Below are 23,385 nucleotides of genomic sequence, written 5' to 3' on the forward strand. Positions count from 1 at the left end.
CAGGAAGGTTCTGATCCGTCCGTCCGTGTTGCCAGTGTGTTTCCACAGAGAGGAAATCAGTTGATTGTGTGTGTGTGTGTGTGTGATCAGTCGCCTCCTGCGTCAGGACAGATAAGTGAATCCTGACTGACAATCAATGGAAAACCAGAAACACACTGTTCATCCCCAGAGCGCTATCAGCAACAACATGCTGCTGCCCTGACACACACACACACACACACGAACACACACACACACACAGCAGAACCAGGCTCATTGATAAAAAAAAAAAAAAAAAAGCCGGTGGTGTGACAGCGTCTGATCACACACAGTATCACTTAACTCCACACACACCACCATCCACTTCCTCCTGCCTTTACCGACCACACGCACACACACACACACACACACACACACACGGCCAGTTTCACAGTTACTGAAACTCTTGACTTCTCCTTAAGTGAACAGGGACGTTAGAGAAAGTGGTTTTTCCAAAGAAACACCTCCCAACACACACACACACACACACACACACACACACATACACACACGAAGATGAACCTTGTATGAATGCTATGTGTGACCACAGTTGACCCGTGTGTGTGTGTGTGTGTGTGTGTGTGTGTGTGCGGGCAGGTAAACGCTCCGACACGTCCCCTCGGGGCTACACCCGTTACCATGGTAACCAAGATGGCAGCTGCGGCGGCCCCTACACAAAGCCTCCGCGCCGCTCCGGGTCCCGTCGTCACTCTGAGGCATTTTTGGCAGTTCTGCCGTTGCCAGGCGACGTGTAACGGACCGGCGGTTCTGTTGGCGGCCGGGCTCAGTCCCAGAGAGGAATACAGGAGACCGAAATATCTCCAGAACTACACGATGGATTGGAATTTTAACGTGACGCAGACGTCAGCGGTCTTCAGAGGGATCATTGTTTGACAGAACTATCCGACTTGTTACTGGACGGATTGGCACGATCGGACCGTCATTTCCTCCTCAGGATGAAGTGAAATGACTCCTCCGAACCTTCATCTCCGGGTCAGAATCTGTTCAGTACTCATCGACCTCAGCGTCAGTTCACGTTCACCGCCTGTTATAAAATGCTAGCAGGCTAACAAATGTGTTAGCATTCACTTAAAAGCTTTGCAGAGCTGCTCACATGGCTGCAGACCCTCATCATTCATCTGATGATGCTCCGAATGTGAGAAATACTCTTATATTCTGCAGAAATGTGTCCAAACTGTCTGTGTGTCAGAACATATTTCTCTTTTTTACTGTCCAAACACCACAAGACGAGACATGAAGTGGTCTTCGTGTCTCCCTGAACCTCCTGCATCTGTTACCGAACCCTCTTAATCTCGTCATTTCCTGCTTCCTTCGTTATCGTCTGAGCTCCACACCTGCCTCACCTGCACAGATCCTACAGTCGATCAGGTGCGTCGCGTCCCCGTCATGAAGACTTGCATTCCCTTACATGACCCCTGTAAACACACTCAGTCAGCGTCTCACACCTCCAGTTGTAACTGCGACACTGGACAAACATGAAATAAGTCGTGTGATAAAGACGAACAGTTGGAGCTCGAACTCGACAACGACAGATAATCAGCAGCAGCAGACGTGACGCGAGATCTCTGCTGCTGGAACCGACAGCAAACAGCAGACGAGCTCAAAGCGAGACGCTGCAGAACTGGACTTTCAATGTGACGGTCGGAGGAGCAGCGCTGTCGTTTTCCTCCGAGCGTGAAGCCGACATGAACGTACTGTAGTATCATCGTTCACTCACGTGTTGAAATGCGGTTTGTCAGGAAGCTGCTCATTCACGTTTTAGCTAAAAGAGGAAGTATGAAGGCCGCCGAGAGTCGAATATCTGAGTATGAGACGCAGCAGAGAAGATGTTATTGAGCTTTAGCCTGAAAACTGCAGATAATTAATTATTTCTTAAGTAATCGTGTTTCCATTTGGCATCCAGCTGTTTGTTATGACTCATTTTTTACTTCAACTGCTGAATTAAGACATAAATAATAAGTTTTTGACTTTGTAAAGTTTGTAGAAACATCTTTAAAACATACAACACAGACAGATAGTTTAAAAAATAACTGTACATTTGTAAATATTTGAACGTCAGTCAGATTTTTGGGGGACTTTTGTCGTTTTATTAAGGTTTTCCAGCAGTACAGCAGGAACAATCATGTCCTCCGTCCTCCATGAAACCAGTCTGGACCAGATTATTTACGCATTATTTATTTTATCTCCTCCCAGTAGAACCGATCCATCACACAAACCACATAATCTGGGGTCAAAAGGTATTTGGGTTTCTGAAATCTCACAAATATTTGCAGATATTCTCCTGAATCTCATCACAGGACCGCAGCGGATGGATTCAGTGACCTTCTGAAGACATTTCCAACATTTTGTCTCCAGACACTGTGAGTGTAGCAGCCTCCGTCCTCGAGGGTCTTTACAGATCACGCTGTTAACTTTCACAGCTGTTTGGTGGGAGGAAGCTGTTTCACTGTGAGGCTTTTTTTTTTATACCATCAGTGAGATCTTTATCTGCATCACTGCCGCTGAGAGGAATCTATAAATGTCACTGGAGCAAAGAGTCGACTGCTGCAGCGTGTAAGTGAAATGAACCGTTTAAGACTTTGAATGTAAAACTATCGGCAGCTCCGGAGTCACCAGAGGGCCATAAAACATGACACAGTTTCTCTAAAAGCACCGAGGAAAGTGTAAAGAACATGAGAAAGTTGTGTTTTTGTACAGTAATCAGAGTTTCTCTGGAGACGTTCATCCACGTCGGGGTTGTAAAAAAAATAAAGTTTTATTGGACTAATAATTCATCAAGATGTTTTAATGATTTTCCCAGAAGTCACAAACTGTAAAATATCATAAAAATACCCAAAGAACTGCTTCCTGTCACCGTTTGACCAGATACTGGTTAAAGTCGTCATCCAGAGGAGGCCACAAATATGTGAAGCACATTTCACGACGATCGATCCAACAATTAAAGTGAAACTCGCGGCAAAATGCAACCGAGGCTCTTTTTGTGAATGTACCCGAGTCAAAACTTTGCTTAAAAGCATAATTACAATGAAAGATTTACTGTATTTTCGTGTTCGGGTCAAACTCATTTTCAATGGGAGTGCTACGGGCACTTTTACGAAAGCATCAAAATCTCTATTAAAACAGTAAGAAGTCTTGACACAACATGAAACTTTGCTGGTAGCATCACCAGGGTCTCTACACATGAACACCAGCACTGACAACATTGTTTGTGTACACAGAGTTACTAAAAAGAAAGTTTTTGAACAGCTCATGTTAGCAGCAGCTTGTTCCGCTCGCCGCCGTCCTGCCAGTGGAGAAGAGTCGATCTCTGAATGAGACGTAACCTGGAGGACAGTTAAGGTGGAACGATCCTGAAGCTTAGTTCCATATAAATGAACGAATAATTTGTTGTTTTGTCGTTAGTGAAAAACAATATTGAGCCTGAAGTTGAAAAAGGAGCCTCATATAAGAAACAATACTAAAACCAAAAGCAGAAAAAGTCATGTGAGATGTCTTCGGGGATAGTTGTTGCTAGAAGACACTAGTTCCACTCATATACATTCACAAAAAAAAAAGGGTTGGTTGCATTTTGGGAGTTTCACTTTCAAGTCTTGGGAACATGAATGTCTGCAAACCAGATGATCGCAGGTGGATCCTGTGTGACTGCTGCTGATGGTAGTAACAGAATCTGACGCTGTGTTTCACTGTCGGGTCGTCAAAGTGCTTCGACTTCTGATCGGCACGCCTGCTGGCTGGACGCCTCCCTGCAGAGGTATTCAACCCGCACTCGACTGGGAGGAAACAGAAGAAAAATGCTGGAAGGATTACGTTTCCCATCTGGTGTTGGAGCGCCTCGGGATCACCCAGGAAGAACCTGGAGGAGTTGGCTGAAGAGGAATGTTAGTTCTGCTTCGATTAGCCGGCTGGCAGCGTGAGCTGGACCCAGATTAAGGGAAGAAGATGCATGATGGGAGAGAAGACGGACGTGTGTGCTTACAGGGACGTCCTGATCCGTCGATCTGGACCGAGCTCTCCTCCGGGGGCGACTCAGGCTGCAGAGTTTCTGCGTGTCAGGTTCAGGTCGGGGTTTTTCCACCATGACGGGTCAGTTTTGAGTCTTGAACTCTGTGCAGGAGCTCTGGATGATGTGGCTCTCTGACATTCAAACACACATTGATCAAGTGACCCAACAAGCATGAATGATAAGAGATCTGCCTGAAATCCACACACACACACACACACACACACACACACACACACACACACACCACTTCTCCATTCAGTCTACCAGGAACCTGCTCATTCATGACTTTGCAACAGGACGAAGAGGGAGGAAGAGGAAGAGGCCTCCGTCCTCCCCCAACCGCCCCGTTCTCTCTTCCTCTTTCTGCTTAATAATAGAAAGTAGAGGACGTTCTGGCCTTGGCGTGTCGCAAGTCTCGTTGAGAACTTGTTGCATGCAGACCGCGGTTCATGCAACACGTCGGTGTGAAGAGCAGCCTTCCTCCTAATAACTCAGTTTGTGGCTGATGTTGCACAGGATCCATTTGAGCTTTCCAGAAGCCGTCGAGCAGCGCTGTCCTGCCGGGAAGGCGTTCGGATAATGATGTTGCTTCATGCATTAAAAAAAAAAAATATAAAATCCTGCTGTTGGATAATTCCCTAAAATTCAAGCTTCACCCTTCCAGTTACCTCGCAGCGACACAGTTCTCCTGTTTTTATCCCGAGTATTTGTCAAAACGTTCCTCGTCGTCAAATGTTGTTTCCCAGCACGAGACAGAGAGAGAAATGTAAAGCACAGCGAGAAAGAAATACTCGAGCAAAAGAGGAATTACAACTTCATAACATTTATATATGTAACGAGCAGTTGGACGGTCGTTTATCTTTGGATCCCTGAAGGGAGATTAGGTTTGTCTGAGCGGTATTCAGAGCAGTGAAATGTTAAATATATACTTGGACCAAACTAACGTTCCTGTTCTACACGCCGAGCCGCTCGGCGTGTAGAACAGGAACGTTAGTTTGGTCCAAGTATATATTTAACATTTTGAGTGTTAGACTGAGGTGTCTGTACGCTCAGCAGGCGTGCAGCCACATATAAACGACGGCGTCATGGTGTAAACGAGCAGAAATGTGCGCTTAATAGCTGCCGTTAGCTCAGTTAGCCGTGCAAGCTAGCAGTCTGGGAGCTCAGAGCACTGGGCTAACTGGTTAGCACGCTAAGCGTAATGTTTTCAACCAACACACTCCCTCTTCATAAAGAGGATTTGACGACGGCACACAGGCTAACTACGCTGCATTAAATCCCAAGCAGGAAACAACTCTTTTTGTTCTTGTATCTTATATTTTTAGCAATTTTAGTCCCCCAACTTTTATATATAGTGAATGCAATATGCACAGTGATGATCCAGCACTATAAGAAATGATTTCAACAAATGGTTTCAACACATGACTTTGAAACGCGAGCTGCACAGTTAGCATCCGGAACGTTAGCAACCAGACGTGAGCACACAAAGAAAAAAAAAAGGGCCCTGCAGAAACATGACCAGAGTGTGTGTGTGTGTGTGTGTGTGTGTGTGTGTGTGTGTCTAACGTTGAACTCGAACCTCTTTTCTCTTTTGAAGATCACTTTCACGGTTGACTCTGCGGAGATAAAGCGGCTGAAACCGGAGCCAGCAGCGAGCGTCGAAGTGCCGCCGGCGCCGAGCGAGTCGTCCTCCGCCCCGCTGAGCCGGCGGCCTGCTCCACTTCTGGTACAGTCGTTTTAGTTACACTGCTCGTATTGTCGCTCGGCCAATATTGTACACAGACGTAAACAAAACACACTGTCCTACTGAGCCGGAGTTAATCCCCCGCAGGCCTCCGAACACACAGCCACAGATGCTCCTTTGTGCCATCGAACACCCGCTCGGCCCTGTGGAGACATTTCATCTGTGTCCTTCAGCGACTCATCACATGTCTGGTTTTCCGGTCGGTTATTACATTATTGAGGGCAGAAGCTCCAGGATGTTTTAATGTCAGCACTCCGAGCTCATCGCGTCAGTTACGGAACATTTTGTGCCCGAACTGCGTCACGGACAACGATTTACAACTCCTCACCGCACGCTGTTGTTTCGTATCCACGTTACAATTCGGATGTGACTTGAGTTTTATTCACTTCTTTCCCTGTCTGACTTAATTTTCAATCTCGCTGCACTTTTCTTGCTGCGTGAAAACGAGGTTAAACTCAGATGGTGTCGATGGACTCCCGCTGAACTTCTCGGCTTATGTGTCAAATTTAAGTGTGCAGGCTGTGCATTTGTTTTACAGCAACACTTTAACGAGATGTGTTGTTACGACTCTGTAGTCGCCTTTTTTAAAAATATCCATTCAGTTGATTTACTGCTTGATGAAAGTCTTTGTGAGCGTGCGGTCGGTGCACACTGCCGTCTTTGTGCTGATCTGCTAAATTCAGCTGTTCAGTTTGTTGACGTACAAACTGGACTACGAGCTGCAGGCGTCCATGTTTTCCTGAGCAGATGCACTGAGACACAGTTAAGTCGGGGAGGAACGACAGCGTTCACACAATCAACGCTTCTGGTTTTACACGGGACACAAACACAAAGTACTTTGTCACTACTGACATATTTCTGTGCACATCTGTCTTCCACAGACACAAAGCGAAGGACTGGCGTGTTTACTGCAAAAAGTTGTGGTATTTCTGTGCAGATTTTAATCAGTCCGGCTGCTGGTATTCACTTCTTTTAGCTCGTGTTTGGTCTCCACCAGCTCCTGAGAGAAACATCTGGGTGTTTAAATGTTCCTCTTTCTTCTGCAGCTCGTCGTTTAAGTGTCCGTCTGGTGTTGAGTGATTGTCTTCTCTTTTTAAATAGATATGAAATATATTTGAAAAATAAAAGTCTATACAGTCTGTTTGTTCTCAGCACACACTGTAGAAAACAGAGGTGTCTAATTTGAGCCAATAAGGCAGCTGCACACACGAGCAAAGAGCCAATCAGACGAGCCGATGAGCGGACAGACAGAGACATAGATCTCGTATGTGAACTACATGTGGAAACACCGAGAGAGCAAGACGTCGTCTGGGGCCGACCACAGTTTCTGGAGCTGGCAAGCTTCTCTACGTTCCTGACGTTCCCTGAAACTGGAACTGTGGAAGATTCTAGGAACTTCAGGAACGGACCAGGACTAGGAGGAGGAGGAGGAGGAGGAGTGGAAACAGGGCGGGAGATCAGGGTTAGTGTGGTGGAGTGGTGTTACCAGAGGACTTTATTTTTAGGACTACAAGAAGAAAGACATGCAGAAATATTCAGACTCATTCGAGCGTTTTTTTTTTTTACGTTTCTGCAGGAGCTTCTTGCGTCTTCTTGCATCACGTCTGCAGCCTCGCTCAGTCGAGTCTTTCCAACACATTTTCAGACACAACATCCTCTTTAGCCTTCGAAGGAAAAACGAAACTAATGAATAGAAACAGTAAGAGAGCGATGACGTGTCTGCAGGATGACGCTCTGCTGGAAACTTTACAAAGTTGTTCCAGTCAGTTGAGCGATCAACGAGAGGATCTCACGTGTCGGCAGCTGCTAGCATGAGCTGTTAGCCACCAAATTTAGTATCCAAGAAAACATTTGTGCTTCGTTTGTGCGCCGACAAGCTCCAGAAAACAAATGACAGACTCAATAAAATCGCTGGAGGAAGTTTTGTTGGGAGACAAAGTCGATAGCTTGATATGCTAAAACACAAATACTCCCGCTAATGCTAATAGCTCCTGCTAGCAATACTGCAGTTTGTGATATACTGACAAAATATTATTGTATGAGGTTGGAGCTGGTACAACATTATCTGTATGTTTAGTTGATAAGGAATTCCCAGAAGTTGATAATTCAAGCTTAGAGCTTCAGAGGCTCAGCTCAGTGGCGCTTTAAAACCAGGAAAGCTCGACTTCCTAGCATGAAACTACCCGGGTCTTCCGTGTCGTGCGCACTAGAGACTTCAACCGACCGAGCCGCGGATAAAAGAATTCAATCGTGAGGTTCGTCTAGACTTTCCAAGTGTTATCAGACCAAATGGCTCATATTCTATGATGCGAGCCGTCTCTTAAGTCTGTGACGATGTAATCACACGCTTCCTTCTGAGCTTGTTAGAAATCAAGTCCGCTAACATAAACTAACGAGCTGCTTCCAGCAAAGTGAATCCTACAGATCACATTTCATGACGATGTGTTAACTGTTAAACTTGTTGCTTCATACGTCCGCCCAACCACCTTCCAGGGACTCCAGCGTAAAATAAATACAAGTTGTGTTTCATTCACTCAAACAATGAAATAATAAAATGATAAAATGAGCGTCAACGTGCACGAAACTTCACAAACTGCTGTGATGCAACGCTGGACGTTTGTGTGAAACCCGTTGGAGTTATTTTAGGACAGCCGTCAGGAACGTGTGAACTTCATCTCCGTCCCGACCTCAGACCAGACGACCACTTCACTGTCCCGAGAGTCCGACAGAAATCTGATTTGGATGCGAGTCTGTTTTTTTTTTGTTTTTCAGTTTTGTGCTCGGATGAAAGCATGCAGCGTGTCCGAAACATGTCATCTGATACCAATAAAGAACCAGAACAACTTTTCGAGGACACACACTCGCTCGCTCTCTTTCCTCCTTCGCCATATTTGGCAGCCTGTTGCTGCTTCACACACACACACACACACACACACACACACACACACACACACACACACACACACATTCCCCCGCTGTTCTCTCTCTCTCTTCACGACCGGGACTGAACCCAAGAACCTGACGACCCACCTCCTCCTCCTCCTCCTCCTCCTCCTCCTTCAGGTTCACTGGGTGAGCTTCTGGGAATCAAAAGCAGCAGCTCTCTTCTTGGACAGCTGGCTGGCGGGAGTTTTTTCTCCCCCCTCTCTCTCTCTCTCTCTCTCTCTCTTCAGGCGATGTGACAAAGTGTTTGCAGAGTGACACCGAGCCAGAACTCTTTCCATATTTGTCAGGTTTTATATGCAACCTTGCTGCAAATCACATCCACTGTGGAGGGAACGTTGCCCCTTGTGGGAAATATTTAAAGAATCAACAAACGTCTTTAAATAAATAAAAAAAATAATAATAATCATGTAGGATTTAGATTCGATGCGGATGTGAAGTCGTCTTCGTCTCGTGTCTCAGCGGAGGTGATCCCACCGCTGGTTGGCCCGGGAGCAGCTGGCCGCCGCCCGCCGTGCAGGCGGCCGTGGCGTGCCTTCGCTGGCGGGGCGTTCTGGCCCGCTCCGAGAATAAATGTGCTACTATGTCATCGCCGAGGATACGATCTGTGTAACGCAGCTGAGTGGGTCGGGTCGTTGAAACCCAACACTCGCTCTATTTCGGGCAGGAATGTGTTGGCTGCGGCTCGCTGCCTCGACACTCCGGAGACCAAAATAACAAAAACAAAAATAAAAAAAGATTTGTCAGGGTTCGTCACAGGCTGGAACACCTGACTCTGCTCTTTAGATACGCACCTGATATCTGCCTCCGCTGGTCAATCATCTGCCTCCTGATACTTAAACACCTTTTGTAGGTTATTAATAAAGATCCTCACCAGTAACTCAAAGTTCAGGATAATGTCAGCTTGACTTTCGAGCTACACTTTCAGAAACTCCAGATCCACGTTAACACACTTTATCTTCATTTGGTATTTTAAAGATGCATTTTACTCCCAACTCCTGAAATTGATCTGAAAGTTTCTGCACTCAACAATATTTCTTGTTGGGGTTGTGAACAGAGCGTCGCGTGGTGATTGGATTGGACACAGGAGCCTTTAATCGACAGAAATTTGAATGCGTAGCGACATCAGGTCGTCTGCAGCCATCGCCTCATGTTTTGCAACGATCTGCACACAATTCCTGCAAACTTAACAGGCAGCTCGGCCACTGCTGATATTCTGGATCAAACGTTTACGTCACCAGGTTCCACTTCCTGCTAATAAACAAGAACCTACAAGAACCTGCAGGCTGCAATCAACCCTCAGGAGAACCAGTCAGGATCTGATCTCTTGTCTCTGTTAGTATCTAACAAAACAAATCTGTCTCTGTCGTCCTGCTGCACAGTTCAGAGGCTTTTTCATGTTGAGTGGCCTCTTGATTGTGACCAGTCTAAAACACACCTGTGCACCAATCAGCCTGTTCAATCAGCGTCACCTGTCAGGTGAAGAAGCAGCTCACTGACACAGATTCTGATGGGATAGAAATGTGCAGAAAAAGTCCTAAATCTTTGTGAAATGTGAGCAAAAACATCACAGCAGCTCACACAGTAACTGACTCTCCATCCTGTGCATTTATCTCCTCACATTTACTTTTACAAACTCTGATTACAGCGTAGCAAACGTTCAGTGTGACAATCGATCGATCGCCTGCTCAGACTGACTGAAACATCCTGATCATCTTATCGATACGAGTTCTCATCTCAGGCGAGGGAGCTCTGCTGTCACTGAACGCATCTGAGTTCAGTTCTGCAGCGAGATCGTCGTCCAAGTTGGTGACTACGACTTTTATTTGATTCCAAGGTATTTACAGCAGGAAACCACCGAGGCTGTGAAGTGAAACACGCAGCCGACCGCAGCTGAAGAGACGCTTTGAGCTTCACTGAGATATTACGCCCACATCTGCATCCAAATCCAGATGATGAAATCTGGACTCGGACTGCTCCCTGGTGCTGAGTCGGCCTTATACAGAGCTCTTTAAACACACACACACACACACACACACACACACACACACACACGGTGTGCAGAGTCAGCTGACACAGCTGACGTGGCGTCCACACGGCACGTGGAGCGAAGTGTGGAGGGGAGGAAAAAAAAAAAGAACGCTGGGAGCGTTTCAGCTGGAGGGATTTAAAGACGAGGTTCACATCTCTGGATCTTTCTTTCCCTCCCACACACACACACACACACACACACACACACACTCTACTTTCAACTCATATGCATGCAGACAAACGCACAATGTACACACAGAAATTCACAACTGGTCCAAAATTCTCTGAGAGAATGAAATGAAGCTCAGACAGCTGTTACTCTCTCTCTCTCACACACACACACACACACACACACAAACAACACACGTCCAGATGTTTGAACTGATGTTCTCCTGAACCTGACCGAAGTATCAGCACAGCATTGTGATGAGAAAGAAAGAAGACGATAAAGAAACAGAAAGTTTGAACTCGTCTGTGCAGAATTCTGCTTCGTCAACATTTATTTTTTGGTGTCTTTGGAAACTTTTGGTTTCTCTTCTGTAAATTGTAATTTAGTTCGTTTGGGTTCAGCAAAGTTTTAACCAAACAACATGATTCAGTGTTTAGTCCAGCCGCTGACCTGCAACTCACAGTGTTCTGACCGCGACCCGGCCCGAGCTCGGTTACCTCCCGTACGTACGTCATCAGGTCGCAGAACAATGGAGAACACAGAGAACTTGACTTTACTGACTTTTATGTGGTTTATTTCATGTTGTTCTGGTCGTAGACGTCCTCGCTCTCTGTGATACACATGATTATACTTCGTGTCCACACTTGCTCGTGCATGAACCGACCAGTCAGCCATCAGCGGTACCGTGCCGGAGCAAACCAGGTCGGACAAGGTGCAGCTGTAGATCTACTGGATCCTCTGGCGTCATCGCCGACACACAGTTCACGTCTTTGTCACAGTTCTGCTGAGTCGTCCTTGCTGTTCGGGTCGCCTGCACTCGATGTTGCAACCTTCAAGTTAAGATCGTCACCAGCAGATTAAAAGAAGCATCAACGTCCGTCTGCAGACTGATTCCAGATCAGGCTACATGACAATCAGCCTGACGACCCACCAGAACAGGAACCGGCCTTCACCACGATGGTTTGTTGTTTTATCCAGAGCGTTGGACCGATGATCCATCAGATCCAAACTTTGTCTCGTCGTTTGAAGAAATGTGCTCATTTGGGACTTGACATCTCTGCTAATCGTCAACAGTTACTACATCGTCAAATAGATCATCGACTCCAACAGGTTATTAAACAGCCGTCATGGAGAACTACAGTAGAACTAGTGAGGGCAGAGATCCAGAAGACTGGAACCAGGACAGCTGAAGTGTGTCATAGTGCTGTCTCTCATTTAGTGTTCTGTGATTCAGACTCTGCACTTCAGGCCCAGTCACCTCCTGACGGTCGTGAACGGCAGAACCACAAGAATGTAAAGTAACGATGGACAATTCAGGAAATGTGCTTATTGGTTTTAACTCATGACTTTAAAACCCGCATGTCGATCTGGGACCAGTTGCCAGACCGGAAGTTACCGGTCCAGAACCAGAACTAGTCCTGCATGTCAATCAATAAGTGAAGAAGATATGATTTTATCATTAACGAGCTTTAGAGGAGCTGGACAGTGTGTTTCACTTGTGATGGACAGAGGCAGGCTAGCTGTTTCCCCCTGATACCAGTCATTGTGCTAAGCTAAGCTAACGGGAATCCTGCTGTTAACTCCATACTGACCAATCAGACGTGCACAGCGTACTTTCACAACTGTGAAACTTATAACCAACATATATAAATGTTGTTCTTGTTTTGGAAAAACAAAATTATTAATTGATTAACGAGTTGAATTTGTGACGTTTCATCTTATTACGACAGGACGAGACCGAAGGGAGAAACTGCGGTTTACGTCGCCGCAGCCACTCGAACTACACACTGTATATTTCATGCTCGACTATATTTCCTATACGGTTAACCACTGAGGTCAGTCAGGGACAGTTTCCTGTTTACAGTGATGATCTGACACACACACACACACACACACACACACACTCACACACACCTCGACTGTAATTAATGTTAAATCCAGCTCTGTGTTCATTATTAAATAAACCTCCTAAGATTCCTGCTAATAAGCAGGTCAGAGGTCGGTGGAGGGAAGAGGAAGAGCGTCAATTCATAAAATAGGAGGCGGTGATAGTTCTGGTTCTGGTGTTTCGCAGGGATGATGATAACATGACGCGGATGATCCGACCCAAACTGCCATCACTGACATGAGCTTCTTTAACTGATCACACTGATCGGCCTGATAACGGTCCACTGACAGATTAGAGACAGAACCAGAACACAGTAGAGGGATAACGTACCACATTAGGTGAAGTTCTGATGGACCGGTTTGGGAAGATTTTCTTCTGTTCCACAAGGACGATAATCAGATGACGCTGATGATCCGACACAAACTGAAGAACAAAAGATATTGAAGATATCACTTTGGAGCACTGACATGAACTTGTTTTAAATGATCGGGTCAGACGACATCATAGAGACAGAACCAGAACACAGAAGAGAGATTACGTACCACGTTAGGTGACGAACGGATGGACAGGTGGACGGATGGATCACCTTTGTGAAGACTGAGTTTGGGAGTCTGTTGGGGAGCAGTCGTCTTATTTCATCTATTTGTGAAACGTTACTAACTTTGTGGAAAGATTTTAAAATGCAGAGTTCATTTAACTTTAATATCGACTTCCAGTTTTTCTAACGAGGTGAAAAGTGACTCTGAGATGAGGATGTTTTTCTGGAAACACCCTGTTGTGTAACACGGTTCAGATTTAACTCCAACAAAGAGATTCGTCAGCAGTCTGACGCAGACAGACAGACACTACAGACTGAATCCTCGATATTTAAGGACTGAGGGAAGTGCTCAGCGATGCCAGAGAAGAAAAATTAAACGTGCATGTTTTGGAAAATCCCGAACATCCGTCCGTCAGAGCCGTAGATGTCGGACTGACTCACCGCATCGCCGTCTGCTGCCTTCAGTTCCTCCACAACAAACCGGACGAGTCAGGAATGAGTCTCGATTCCTCATCTGTAAATATAAAACAGCTCGTGGTGATATTATGACAACAAAACGCAGAATCAGCAGTCTGCAGGTTTGTTTCTGGTCGACTCGTTGAATCTCACGTCAAGTATTTTTCACAGCCGGACCAGAGAGACTGTGAACGTAACACAACGTAACACTACCTGACATCCGGCAGAACTTTGGATCCTTTAGTTTGTCATCACTGGAGCTGAAAGAGGTGTTTTTAAAAAAGTGTATTATGTGAGAAACGGACAGAATCACAGTTTAAAACACTCAAGTACACAAAATGTACTTATATGATTGACAGCAGTGTTGACGTTACGTCAAAGAGCTAGCTAGCTATCAGCTATTCTACTGGCAGTTAGCATGCTAACCAGCCACCGCCATCTTTAAAAAAAACAAAAAAAAAAAACTCTGTACATAACCAAAATAAACTCCCAGAACACCAAGAAAGGAAATAATTTTACACCAACTTTCCTGTAAAAATCAACCTCTGCATTTAAGTTTCTCTATTTCACTGAGCTGGGATGATCTTGATATTGTTTAATGCTAAATCTCAGGATCATATATTTATTTGGGGGTCCTAGTAGAATAAGTTTACATACTTTAATTAAAAAAAAAACAAAACAAAAAAAAACTGCTGCAGCAGTAGCAGCTGTACGTCTGCTGATGCCTGGAGGCTTTATGTTTTATAATATATACATAATTATGTATATTTATAAAATCCTGTTACATAGGGACACACGTTAGTCACAGAATTAAAGGCTCGACTCTAAACCAGCTGTTTCAGGCGGTGAAGGAGTGTTTTCTCACTTCGACGTTGAACTTTTTCACTTTGCAGAACTTTTACATGCACAGAAATGCTTCATAACTCAATAAAGGAAACAAAAATATAATATGATTTCTTTAACTCATTGTAAAACATTCATCAAACACATCAACGGTCTGAATTTGTCTTTCCACGATCGCCTCTGGCTGGGAAACGATCCGAGGTTGTGATTGTACCTCGGCCACAATACGTAACTTTCAAAGACGCCGCGTACAAATAGACGAATTAAAGGACGACGGCAGGAGGGAGAAACAGGAGGACTGTGTGTCTCCCTGACTGTCAGAAACTGGAGCTGATATTTTGTTCATCTGATCCGAGGCGACAGCAAGATCAGGTCCGAAGTGCACAACAGGACCCGTATCTCCACGACTAGCTAGCAGACAGTAAAGTGAGCTACAACGTTTTTGCCATGTTGTTCACTTTGCACACACTTCTTATAAAAAAGCCCTCAGCGCTGCAGATCTGCAGTGACTTCATGTTAAACCACCTGCAAACAAAACAAAAAAAATGCATCCAGCTGCATTTATGTCGTGGCTTCACTGCTTCACCGAGACCGAGCTGCAGGTTCGTTAACATACTTTTTGACTGACGGAGGGAAAATAAAGTCAAAGGAATGTTTTTAACAAATGTGCTCGACTTTGCCAAACCACCGCTCTGCTCCACGAGGCTGAGTAGTAGTTTTGTGTGATGATTCATCTGCTGCTTCTCTTTGTGGAAGTTATATTTCCATGAGCCTGAGCAGCACCGGAGTGAGTCAGCGTGGATCAGAGGCAGACTCACTCCTGGATCAATCGGAACTAGAAGTTCGGGCGGGCTGTGTTTTTTTTTTTTTTTTTTTTTTTTTTGGTGCGTTTTTTGGTTCGCGTTTGATTTTTTTTTTTCCATTTTGCTGCGGAGGAAGTGAAGCAGCTTCAGACGGCACGATGAGTCAAATCCAGCTGAGGGAAGTACGGTCATTATCTGAAAAACTGTCTGCATCTGGTTGGCAAAGGAAATCAGGACAGGAAGTTCATCGCTCAGTCACCACGTCCAGAACTTTAGCCCACTTCTGTTCCCTGTGTTCTATCCAAACATTCATTTTTGTACCGTATAGATCAGATTTATGGTTCATCTGTGGTTTAAACTGCCATAACTCGACTGTCAGGATTTCAACTTCATGTTTCAAAGGGTCCAAAGAAAATTCAGCGCCGGCTGACGGGCCGAATGAAATCAGCTGTGACATCGAGATTCAAGCGTCGATCTGTTGGACGGACGAGGTGTCGCAGTAAACTGAGGCCAATCAGACACACCGGACTCAGCTGATTCACAGAACTTTTGTGCCTTTGAGCAGAATTTTACGGTAGAAACAAACTAATAACAGCAGTAAAAACTTAATGTTTGGGGTTTTGGGGTGTTTTTCCTCAGGACGCAGTAAATCAGGGACGTCTGTGGATAATTTCCTCAATGAATCAATTAGTTGTTTGGTTTTATAAAATGTCAGAAACTCGTTGAGGCGTTTCCCAAAGATCCAGAACACAAAGATGTTCAGTTTGCTGTGCTGGTACCCGACCAGAAGAAACACCCTGTCAGTACAGAACCTGCTCATCTCCATGTTGTTTAACATCATCTAATCACTGTGTTTATTCGCGTCGCTCTGAGCTGCTTCACACTGAAACACAATCATTTACGTTCCAGAGAGACGATCTGCATCCCGGACATCAGAATCTGTCCACTGTCCGGTTTTAAACCTCCATGTTTAGACGTTCTTTGGACCCAAATTGGTGCTTATTTTTGGGGCAGGTCACCGCCTACAGAACCGACACACCCAGAGTTCAGATAGTTGACCGATTACTGGCACAGACACACACACACACGGAGCGAGTTAAGACTTTTATGTAAGAGTTTTCTCTGTGTAACGGGTTCAGTGTTGCCCACTTTCAGTTCTGATTCACAAACCAAACATCACATCTGGTCAGCAGAACCACCGACTACGCCTTTTTCCTTTCTCTACCAGCAAGCCACAGAGAGAGAGAGCCAGAGGGTGTGTGTGTGTGTGTGTGTGTGTGTGTGTGTGTGTGTGTGTGTGTGTGTCTAAATCCCAAAGCTAACATCCGTAGCTGGTATATCCCAGCTGATAGAGCGGCGGCTCGCACTGATGGCATCATAATCCAGAGACAGGAAGTCAGTGGATAAGTGTATGAAAACAGCGCCAACACACACACACACACACACACACACACAGCTGATATAAAGGGAAAGTATGTAAACCCTTTAAAACCTCAGGAATCTTTGCGTGGGTCGCTCAAAGCTCAGGTCAGAACTGGACTGGAGTCAGATTTTCTCCATGAATCCAGATTTTTTTAGATTCACTATGAAACAGATGACCGGTGTTACAGGAGCGGGTCGGTCCAACACTTTGGTTCAGACATTCATGTTCTCCTACAGGATAATTAAAGCTTAATCATGACGGAAGTCAAAGATTCAATTTGTTCAGAATTTCTCATCTTTAATGATCAAATATGTGCAAAACTGTTGACATTCCCCTTAGCTTCAAATATTACACCTGTAGCATTAGCTAGTTAGCATTGTAACAGAGCTGCTGGCAACATTAGATAACTTTGCTAAGTAGCATTAGCAACATTGGTTAACTTTGATTAGTAGCGTTAGCAACATTAGTTGACTTCTATACGTAGCATTAGCAAGATTAACTCATTTTGAATGGTAGCGTTAGCAGCATTAGTTAACTTTGACAGGTAGCCAGAGTTCAAAGGCACATTTTAAATAATGTTGCTAATGCTACCTACCAAATATTGATAATGCTAACACTGCTTTAGCCACCTTACTAGCTAACATGCTAACACACCTCATCAGAAGCTAAAACAACCGTCAGCATTGTACACAGATAAATAAAACCATTGTTTTGGACTGGACTTTATGGAATATGGATGCTTTCAATCTGCACTTGTCTTCGAGCTCTTTATGTTTTATTTGTTGTTGTTATTTATGAACCTACAAAGCTCAAAACCTTTGGAAAATATTACCTTTATTTGTTCTTTTTGCATCTACAAACTGTCTGTTTTTTTGCAGAAAGGACTCAAATGTAAGGCTCCAGGCAGGAAGATGAAAGAAACAAACAGGGATATTTGATCATGAGCAGAGCTGAATATACAAGGCAAATACATGAAAACATAAACTAAAGTAAGTATTAACCGGTAAAGTGTTGAGGAACACATTCAGCAGCTGAAGGAGGAAAACACACCAAACGACCGTTCCAACATTTATAATCAGAAGCAGGTGAAATAAATCAACAATCACAGAGGCGGGAAACAGACAAAGACAGGAAGTGAAACAAAACATGGCACATGAAGAGAACGACTTTCATAATAACAAAAACAGGACACAAAAACATGAGACAGGCACCAGTGAGAACAGAACTGTTTCTACTTAAAGGGTCATTAAAGGACAATTCCAGTGTTTCACAACTTGATGTCAAAACTACTTAAAGTTGAGATTAAACTCGACACGTCCGACACGCCTCGTTTGACTTCATAATTTGGTTGTTGAGCAACAGAAACTCATCCAGGACTCGTTTCCTCTCACTCAGACGATGTAACTCCACAAACCTCGAGCCGGTTGATGGCGGGCGGAGAAGCTCCGAGGAAAGACAGAACATCCTCGGGTCGGTGCGATCAGAGGTGGGAGTTGTTCCGCAGTAACATCATATCTTATCTCATCTGTTTACACACTTGTGCCAGTAAGTACATCAGCCTGCTGGAAGCTGGACGGAGGCTTCAGCGAGGGGGAATTCACTCACTCCGGCCCTTTTCCAACTAACACCGAAACATTTCACCAGATGTTTGTTGTTCTTTCCCAGCGACATCAGAGCTCTGATGAACTGAGAGTGTGTACAGGACGTTAGAGGCTCCGAGGGGACGTGGTGGTTGTCGGTGTTTGGCTGCAGTCGTTGTTGGCGTTCCTTCTTAAATATTTGCCGTCATTCTGTTCTGTGTGTTTTTTGTGTTTTTAATGTTGCACAACGGGAATCTGGAGCGATGCCTGATGGGAGTCCACCACGATGACAGGAAATGAAAACTCGCACTGGGAGCTGGTGCCTGGAAATGAAGAGGACGCAGCATCACACTCAGCTCCATCAGGGACCATCTGAACTTAAAGGCCAAGTGTGGAGTCACTGCTCTAGTTTGTCCCTTCTGGTCCACTGTAGAAACACAGAGGTGCGTTCCATCTAGTCGTGGACCAGATGGACGAGGACGGAGCAGCATCAGTAGCACGTCGGCCATATTTAACCTGGACGAGAACACGCAGCTTCAGTGTTACAGTTCTGGTGTTGTCGGTGTGTTTGTGTTGTGTTTTCACTCAGGTGTCGTCCTCTTTCTCCCCGTGTGTGTGTGTGCGTGTGTGTGTGTGTGTATGTGTGTGTGTGTGTGTGTGTGGAGGTCCAAACCTGATCCAACTCGACACTCAGGCCCGGTGATATAAAGTCCTGCTGGTGCCGGTGGGCTGGTTTTCCTTTTACTTTGTTTGTCCTCTCATCCTCTGACCTGACGGCGACGTAACATCAGTAAAAACAAACAAAAAAAAAGGACATTTGTGAAGTTACTGGACACGTTTGTTCAGGATTATTTCAGGCGGTTGTTTTTTAAAAGACAACAGAAACAAACTAATGATGTTTAAACATCTGGACGGATCACAGGAACAGCACCATGAACACAGACAAACATGTTATTCTACAACAACAAGCCTCTGAAACAGTCATCAGCATAATGCAAGTCTGACAGCAGTTCAGCGTGTAGATTGTCTGATAACACTTTTCCTCCTACATTAGCGGGGGAGCTAGCTAGCATGCTAACATAATAGCATATTTCTCTGGTCGGTTAAAATCTAATGTTCCACGGATCAGAGCAGAAATCTGATTACTGAACGTCGCAGCAGACAGAAAACTGGAGGAAGAGTTTGTTTTTATAATCATTTCCAGACAGACTCAGTTCAGCAACACACACACACACACACACACACACACACACACACACACACACACACACCAGCAGACACACACCCTCAGATATCAGATATTCTCATGAATTTCAACAGAAAACGTCTCTGATGATATTAAATGTGTGTTTTTGTTGGTTAGAGGTCTCCTTCATGTGATAACACATCCATATCAGGGTGTGTGTCTGCTGGTGTGTGTGTGTGTGTGTGTGTGTGTGTGTGTGTGTGTGTGAGATTAAAAGGAAAGTGTCTGTCATATGGTGATGTGTCCTCGGTGTTGTTACTGTCCAGGTTTTGTGATTCACAGCATGATGACAAATGATGATAAAATGATAAAGGAGTGATGTTGTTCTTCTCGTCCTTCGTCTGTTTCTGTTGCCTCCTCAGTGGAAACATCCACACAGTGTGACAGCTGACACCTCTGCAGGTCCGACCGGGTCAGAACGAAACTCAGAACAATCAACTGTCAAACTGAAAGAACTGAAGGAAAACTGGAACTGATATTGTGCCCGACAGTGTCGTAAAAAGGTCAGAAGCTGTTATCGCTGGTTGGATTTGTAGTCTCGTCCTCTTCCTGTTATTCCAAGTAAAAAAGAGAAACTGCCGTCTTTGTTTTTGTCTGGTTGGAGTCAGAAAATGAGTTTCATCACCCCGACTGAGCACCAGACATGCAGCCGGTTAGCATAGCATAAGTCCCGGCGCCAACACAGCTCTGCCCAAATAACAAAATCTGCACAAACGTATTTCCTGATCCAGATGAGACATCCAGACACAAATTAGATGTTGATACCAGGTGGAAGCGAGTTCTGTTTCTACGGCTGCTCATCGTCCTGCAGGTCATCACAGGAGTTGTGTCGTTAGTCCGACCGGGACCACCTGGGCCCGGTGCTGCTCGTGTTCTACATGTTCTGTGATGAGGTGCAACATCTCTGACTTGCCGCTCACATTATTTGCCTCTCGGGACGATTCGGCTCAAAACTGCAAAACTGAGATAATCACCAGATGAATCACAAACGTTTAAAAAAACGAGCAGCTCGACGTCTCAGGAGTCTCTTCGTGTGTTATTGAGCTGAATCACTGCAACATAAGCGTAAAACCTCAAACCTCAATTTAAACTCTTCGCTTCAACCGTGACCTAAAGTCTAAATCCTGCACGCTCAACCTCAAATTAAGTCTCAACCCTAACTCTACACCCGACACATCTCCGACCTCAAGTCCACCCCTGGAGCTTTAAATCCTCCAGCCGAGCCCCCTCAGCCTCACACTCTTCTGTCGTCAAATTACAACCTGAGCCTGACGGTTTATCTCTGAACCATTCGGGTGGTTTCACGTCCACAGTGCCACCAGATGTAGGTGAGCCTCCACAGCAGGGGGGCCGAGTTTGACCTCCCCGACCTCAACGACGCCTGAAAAGCAGATGTTCAGATGTGCAGATGTGCAGATGTGCTGGGTGTGGAGGAGCTTTACATCCCGGCACAACAACAACGACGAGGTGATCCTGCAACTGTAACTCTCACATCAAATGAAAGCTGAACTCTTGAATATTTCTGCGTCAGACTAACGATAACGGATCGTCGGGTGTGGAAGGTTCACAGTCAGCTGAGGACCGGAGTTCATGAGAAACCCGCTGTATCAGGAAGGTTTCCTGGACCGGCACCAAAACCCACATGATTTGTTTTTTGGCTCGTGTTCGTGAATGTTTCATCAAATTTTCCCTGAAATATTTTTTTTCACAGTTTTCAGGATGTCTTACTCACCGACACGCTGGCGACTGGGACTGAAGTTTCTTCTCTTCGCGTCAGAGGGAAACTTTCTACATCAGGACGTGTTGAACAGTCTCACGTTACCTGGAAGATGAAATATTTTACATATGAAGCGTGCGATCAGCTGGCTCCAATGTTCCCCGAGGAGGAAATACCGCTCCAGACCAGCAGGAGGCAGAAGTGAAGAAAACGTGAAGAAAAAATTAGCGTACCACATCAGAATGAACTCGAAATGACGGCCAGACGACAAGCAGACAACTCTAAGGAGGTCATCGCTGGAGTGGAGCTTTGAGAGATGTGCTGCGCTGAAACGTTTTCCCAAAACTTACAAGGTAGTCTGACTTTCTCGCTCGCTTCCCTCCACGGCAGGTTCTTCTTTTGTCTCGTCTTGGTCAGAGTTGATTTGTTATCGTACAGCTAAAGAATTGCGTTGATACCTCGATCATACAGTGACTTCGTATACGTCTGATTAAAATGAGGAGTAAAAGCACCAAACGGTTGAAATCATGGATGCAACACAGCGACTCTCTGATGACGTCTAACGAGTGATTTTATTCGTCTTTGTTCGTCGACATTTTGTTGAAAACATCATCGTTCTTATATTTCAGTAAGACGCCGATAGATAAATATCAATAATACGACCCGTCTGAGGTGACAGAGATCGTCCATCACGACCCTGATGAAGATGATGATGATGAGGACGTAACATGACACACACACACACACACACACACACACACACACAGCACTACGCCCCAGACAGATAATTATATTTCCAGCATCAAACTCTCTGTGGACCATAATGTTGGACTGCTCAGCCTTGCGTGGCTCTGACACACACACACACACACACACACACACACACACAGGGAACAGATCATCTCAATGAAATTATAGCCGGCTTGAGTAACTTCCTGTGTGTGTGTGTGTGTGAGGACAACAGTAAAAAAACATTTTGAAGTCCACGTCGCCATCTAGTGGCCAACAGGTGAACTTCTACTCTTTAGAATCTGCATATTTAAATTATACAAGGGATGATTTATATGACCGTATGAGTTTTGTTTTGATTTAACAGAATGTGACACTGAAGAAAAACATGTTTGTTTCTCTGGTTTCATAGATTTCTTCTTGAGTTTGAATTTGATTTGAGGAACAATGAGAGGAAATCAATCTGCTGCTTCAGAGAGTTAAACTGAGAAGACATGGTCGTTGTGTCTCAGTTCAGGATCTGCATCCTTCGGAGGAGCATCTGAAGACCAATTACGTCACAACGCCGTGCGAAGGCTCCTCCAAACGCTCCTTCTTCTGTTTTTGGAGGATGCAGCACTACGATCCTTCGTGGCCTCACATATCCCAAGATTCTTTGCACGCCCGAAAAAGAAGAAAGAAAGAGAGAAAATGGCGACATCGCGTGGCGCAGATCGTCACTTTCGCGGGCCTGGGCGGCAGAAATCGTGACGTAAGGGTAAAACATCTGGTGACACAACCAGGAAACGCTCCAAAGGCGAGACCGTCACATTTAACAACGGCTGACCAGGTTAACAAAAAAGGCCGGGTCCTTCAGAGGACGCAGACCCTGAACTGAGACACAGCCACAGATGTGTTTGGGGTCAAAGGTCAGACAGGAGACACCTCAGATCTCTGACATCTGATGTTTCATTGTTCTTCTCAGGAAAGTGAAATAAAGGAAGATGCTGGATGAGGCAGCAGTTGTTCATCCAAACTTCATCCTATTTCCTACGAGCATGAAAGAGAATCTGGAGGAGAGACTGAACTTCTCAGTTTTGAGTGAACCTTTCCTTTAATGAGGTTCTTTTACTGGTGATACTTCGTGTCCTTCCTGACATTTTCTTTGATGAATCCAGTTTCCTTCATCTCTCTCATCACTGAGTCAAACATCCACCCAGACTGATGCTAATCAGCTTCATCTGAGTCACGACG

At 45.1% G+C, this 23,385-nt stretch overlaps 2 long non-coding RNA genes across 2 annotated transcripts; both read right to left on the reverse strand.

Moving 5' to 3' along the window:
- Positions 1 to 11,362: 11,362 nt before the first annotated feature.
- LOC119020914 lies at positions 11,363 to 14,186 on the reverse strand. Its single transcript, XR_005075443.1, has 5 exons — positions 14,025 to 14,186; positions 13,797 to 13,869; positions 13,360 to 13,428; positions 13,148 to 13,240; positions 11,363 to 11,759 (listed from the first exon to the last, which is right to left on the reverse strand). It is a non-coding gene; the product is annotated as an uncharacterized LOC119020914 (long non-coding RNA).
- Positions 14,187 to 17,530: 3,344 nt separating this feature from the next.
- Positions 17,531 to 22,152, reverse strand: LOC119020915. The gene is made up of 4 exons (XR_005075444.1): positions 21,657 to 22,152; positions 21,439 to 21,528; positions 19,134 to 19,230; positions 17,531 to 18,783 (listed from the first exon to the last, which is right to left on the reverse strand). It is a non-coding gene; the product is annotated as an uncharacterized LOC119020915 (long non-coding RNA).
- Between the last annotated feature and the right edge of the window lie 1,233 nt (positions 22,153 to 23,385).

This window comes from Acanthopagrus latus, chromosome 6 (assembly GCF_904848185.1).
Source record: "Acanthopagrus latus isolate v.2019 chromosome 6, fAcaLat1.1, whole genome shotgun sequence".
NCBI lineage: Eukaryota > Metazoa > Chordata > Actinopteri > Spariformes > Sparidae > Acanthopagrus > Acanthopagrus latus.